This window comes from Cavia porcellus, unplaced genomic scaffold (genome assembly GCF_034190915.1).
Source record: "Cavia porcellus strain 051 isolate PalLab524CR breed Dunkin Hartley unplaced genomic scaffold, mCavPor4.1 scaffold_17, whole genome shotgun sequence".
Lineage (NCBI taxonomy): Eukaryota > Metazoa > Chordata > Mammalia > Rodentia > Caviidae > Cavia > Cavia porcellus.
The window spans coordinates 50,317,481-50,323,460 of NW_026947500.1; positions in this window are offsets into that span (position 1 = coordinate 50,317,481).

Below are 5,980 nucleotides of genomic sequence, written 5' to 3' on the forward strand. Positions count from 1 at the left end.
TAAGCCCCTAGCCAACCTTATTTAAAAAAGGAAAGAAAAAGCTCAAATTCATGCAATAAGAAATGAAAAAGGAGAAATCACTACAGACCCAATAGAAATACAGAGGATCATCAACACCTATTTCGAAAACCTCTACTCTCAAAAGTTTGATAACACAGAAGAAATAGACAGATTCTTAGAAGCATATGAAATACTAAAGCTAGATCAAGAGGATATAAAACTGTTGAATAACCCAATCTCTGCTAATGAACTTGAAAATGTAATTGGGTCCTTGCCCACCAAGAAGAGCCCAGGCCCAGATGGATTCACTGCAGAATTCTACAAGAAATATAAAGAAGACCTAATGCCGACACTCCTCAAACTATTCAATGAAATTGAAAGGGAAGCAATCCTTCCTAAGTCATTCCTGGAAGCAAATATTACTCTAGTACCAAAACCTGAGAAAGACCCAACTATAAAAGAGAACTATAGACCGATCTCCCTAATGAACACAGATGCAAAAATCCTCAATAAAATATTGGCAAATAGGATCCAGCAAATCATCAAGAAGATTATACACCATGACCAAGTGGGATTCATCCCAGGCATGCAAGGATGGTTCAACATACGCAAATCAATATTTGTAATCCACCATATCAATAAAGCCAAAAATAAGAATCACATGATCATCTCTATAGATGCAGAAAAAGCCTTCGATAAGGTCCAACACTTATTCATGATAAGAACTTTACAGAAAATTGGAATAAATGGTCTTTACCTCAATATAATAAAGGCCATTTATGACAAACCAACAGCCAGCATCATACTAAATGGCCAAAAATTGAAAGCCTTTACTTTAAAATCGGGTACAAGACAAGGATGTCCTTTATCACCACTCCTATTTAATATAGTACTGGAAGTACTAGCCAGAGCAATTAGGCAAGAAAGAGAAATAAAAGGGGTAAAGATAGGAAAAGAAGAAGTTAAATTATCATTGTTTGCAGATGACATGATACTCTACATAGAAGACCCCCTAAACTCCATTGAAATACTCTTAGATACAATAAATAAATTCAGTAATGTGGCTGGATACAAAATCAATACTCAGAAATCAATAGCATTCCTATACACGAACAACAAAATTACAGAGAGGGAAATAAGAGAAACTGGACTATTCACATTAGCAAGCAAAAAAATGAAATATTTAGGAATTACTCTTACAAAAGAAGTGAAAGACTTATACAGTGAAAATTATAATACACTGGAAAAGGAAATTGAAGATGATCTCAGAAAATGGAAAGACATCCCTTGCTCATGGATAGGAAGAACAAACATTGTGAAAATGGCCATTCTCCCAAAACTGTTATACAGATTCAATGCAATCCCAATAGAAATACCATCAACATACCTTATAGATCTAGAGAAATCACTCCTAAATTTCATCTGGAACCAGAAGAGACCTAGAATTGCAAAGGCAATTCTAAGCAGCAAAGACAAAGCAGGAGGCATCACAATCCCTGACTTGAAGTTATACTACAAAGCAACAGTAGTAAAATCAACACGGTATTGGAATCAAAACAGAGCTGAAGATCAGTGGAATAGATTAGAAGATACAACCACAACTACGAACACACTCAACCACCTTATTTTTGATAAAGGAGCCAAGCAGGTTCACTGGAAGAACGACAGTCTCTTTAATAAATGGTGCTGGAAAAACTGGCTCTCCATTTGCCGAAAACTAAAGCTAGACCCATGTCTATCACCATGTACTAAATTAAAATCTAAATGGATCAAAGATCCGAATATTAAAACAGAAACACTAAATCTATTGGAAGACAAAATAGGTAGAAACCTTGGAGACATAGGAGTAGGTAAAGAATTCATGAACAGGACTCAAACCGCACGGGAAATACTTCCCAGAATCAATAACTGGGACCACTTCTTATTAAAAAGTTTCTGCATGTCAAAAGAAATCTCCAGCACAGTGAAAAGAAAACCCACAAACTGGGAAAAGATTTTAGTGAACTCTCTCTCAGACAAGGGCCTCTTGTCTAAAACATACAAAGAATTAAAGAAACTCAGACCTCCGAAATTCAAAGATCCAATCCAAAAATGGGCATCTGAGATGAATATGCAATTCTCAGATGAAGAAATGCAAATGGCAAATAAATACATGAAAAAATGCTCATCATCATTGGTCATTAGAGAAATGCAAATTAAAACCACACTGAGATACCATCTCACTCCTGAAAGAATGGCCAGGATCAAGAAAACCGACAACAAATGCTGGAGAGGCTGTGGGGAAAAAGGAACTCTCCTGCACTGCTGGTGGGAGTGTAGACTGGTACAGCCTTTGTGGAGATCTGTCTGGAGGTTTCTCAAAAAGTTGGGACTGGAAATCCCATTTATTCCAGCTATTCCACTTCTAGGCTTATTCCCAGAAGAACTGAAAGCATCATACCACAGTGATATATGTGCACCTATGTTTATAGCAGCACAATTTGTAATCGCCAGATCTTGGAAACAACCCAAGTGCCCATCAACTGAGGAATGGATAAAAAAATTGTGGTATTTCTATACAATGGAGTATTATTCAGCTATAAAGAAGGATCACATTGAGATATTTATCAATAAATGGGCGCAGCTTGAGACCATACTCATTAGTGAAATAAATCAATCTCGCATGTATGAATACCGAATAGTTTCCCTAATGTAAATAATGATTCAAATATATAAAAATATGTGTTAATCATGATTCCCCATTAGGTGGCCTTGAAGCCTTATAAAGTTTTCACTCCTTAATTAGAAAGGCTTTATTCTGGGCTTCTTGATATGAAAATATTTGAAGCTAGAGTATATGAAGTTTTACCCAAATATTTCAAGGAAAAAGACACTATGGTAACTACTATTAAGTCAGGTTATAAGGTGGTGAAGTACTAAGTTGTTGAAACAGTCATGCTGTGACCTCTATTGTTATATTGTTATGTCCTGTTTTATCTCAATCTCCCCCTTATTGTTTCAAAAAAAATTATTTAGTCATTTCTTATGTTTGTCTTAATTAAAGAAAAAATTCAAAAAAAATTAGGATATATAAATAGTAACTCTTTTTGATTTCCTATTAACTTGTTTTGAAGTCCTGTAGTACTCTCACGATCTTGTTTTGACTGATTAGACTCTGTTCCATTCTATATGATAGTATCAAGTTTGAAGACATAGGCAACTACTTCGAAGACAGTAAGATTCACTAAGATACCCATTCTGGTTTGACTATTGTCTTCTTTGGAAGTCCTGTAATGTTTACAATGCCTAAGTTTTATTGGTCTTGTTCTCTACTGTTTTGTCCAACTTTATAATATCTAATGAGATAGACAATTCTTTTTAAGGAAACAAGGGACAACGTTGATAACCATTGTTGATAAACTTGTACTCTGTTCTACACCATGTGCTACGTCTATCCTTGGTATTGACTGACAGCTTTGTTTTGCCATATTTGACTGTATTCTCCCCCCCCCAAAGAAAGTAATAAGCACTAAGGAGTAATAAAATCCAAGATGTGTAAATTTTGTTGTAAAAAAGAGAGGGGGAAAAAAAAAGAAAAAGAGCTCTAACGGATATAACAGCAAGTGTGTTTGGGGGTGTTAAATAGCTGACTTTATCAATGTTTTTGGAACATTGAACACAGCTGTTTGCAGTCTCCCTGTTTGAATGTCCACCTTGTGTTCTTTGATACTGTGATTTGAGGAACTATTTTCAAGAAGATAGTGTGTAATCTACTAGCAGGTGATTTCTTACTGTTATGTTTTTTTGTTTTGTTTTGTTTTGTTTTGTTTTGTTTTGTTTGTAGTTCTGTATTGCGTGTACCCTTACGCTGCTTTGGTTTGTTGTGTGTTTTTCTCTTTTTCCTCTTAAATAAAAAAAATGTATACAGTACAACTTATTTTCTTTTCCTGAATATTCAAAATAAAAGGGATGAAATATGCACAACCTCTTGAATTTCACATTTAGAAGGAGAAAAAAGCTTCCATTTTGTGTATTACTTCTGACTTTGTTTGGCACACACAATAAAAGCATTAACATTTTCTCTGGAGAGAAACACTATTCTCACATATATGCTTTGCTGTGCAAGAATGGGCTTGCAAAGCTTTAGCAGCAGGTGGCAAAACGCTGTCCTTCTCTGAAGGGCACCTGCGTTTTGGGGAGCAGGCGAGTTACATGCTTACTTGGAGAGAGTTAGAAGCATTATTGAATTTTTACCTGTAAACATCAGCTTAGTCCAACCAGACCAGAGCTAGACGGGTTCTCTAAGTTTCTTTTGAGTGGGAAAGAGTAGTGGGGAACTTGGAGGCGAGTCTATTGGAAATGACCAAAAGAACCTGTCCACTTACCTGACTGTGGGGGAAATTTGCCCGGGATTGCTCCATAGGGGACCCTTCCCTTCACACTTTCAGACAGTGAGGTGTGTGAATGGGGGTCGATGGCTCTATAAAGAGGAGTCTTTATTCTTTTAGGACTGATTCCTAATTGTCTTGAGCAAAATGAATCTCCATGGCCTCCTGTCATAGGAAAGTTCTAACTACAATAAGTCAGCCTCCAAGGACAAAGGGAATGTGAGATCACACTTGAGTTAGAACCATCTCCTGATGGATTTACACCACTTGGTTATGTGTGAAATCTACTCTGCATAATCAATACGCAGCCAAGTAAAAAGATGGTAAACAATATAAACATCAAAACTCCTTCCTGCTATGTGTTAAGTTTTTTACTTCTTTTCATCTTAGTGATAGGAATTCTAGGTTAATCATTGTGTTTTAGAATTATACATTTTTATTGTTTAAGTAAAAATTTGTACTTAATTTTTTCTGTGCTCATTGTGGAGATTAAAAATAAATTACATTCATTTAAATCCTACAATTTTGTAACATTTAACTTTTAAGGATCAAATGACATTGATTTGCTGATGACCTGAGAAAATGTTTTAAGTGGTTACTCATCTAAAGAGGTAATTATTCTGTACTACTAATCAGATAATCTAACTCTTTCTTATCAATTTATAATTAGCAAAAATTTAATGTTTTTAAATGGTTGAAAAGCAACTACCTCTTTATATAATAGAACTGTACTTTAAAACTATTGATAGGTATGGTGTGATTTTTATATATACCCTTTCATTTTTTTAAAAAAAAGATGTTTATCAGAGCATAAACTATATGTATGTTGATTCTTGGAATTTTTACAATAAGCAAATTTTTGACTTTTTCATTTTTTTCATTTTTATCGGTACCGGAGATCGAACTCACGACTGCCTGCTTGCAAGGCAGGTGCTTATGCCACTGAGCTAAATCCCCAGCAATAAGCAAATTTTTGAAAACATTTTCACATGCCAAGTGTATGAAAACATTTTCCTTACTTCATTTTTAAACACATGATAAAAATTTTAACATGATATTCATGTTTATAAGTGAGCAAAATTATAGAGTGTCAAAACATTGTATTTCCCACTACATGCAATATCATGAACAGATTCTGGGGCTTTTACAGTAAAAGAAATAAATCCATTGTAAAGGTTAATACTGCACAACTCCTCTTACATAAAATGTCCAAAATAGCCCCCTGAAAATTATATACATTGTTAGACCCAGGATCAGAGGTTATGTGACAATTTACTGAACATAAGTACTATTAGTGTGTGTGTGTGTTTGTGTGTGTACGTGCGTGCGCGTGAATGTGAGTGTGTGTGTGTGTGTGTGTGTGCGTGCATGTATGTGTGTGCAGGGTGTTGAACTCACAACCTTGCAGTTGTCAGGCAGGTGCTTATGCCACTAAGCTGTATTCCGGGCCATAAGTACTATTTATTTTTACCAGCAATTGTATCAGTATTTTACAGACCATTAAATATTTTTTCCACATCATCTTTTCACAGACATAGGTAATTTTTCATATTTTGATGTTTTATTTTTATTTATAGAATTATGCTATGATAAATTATCTTATTCAAAATTTG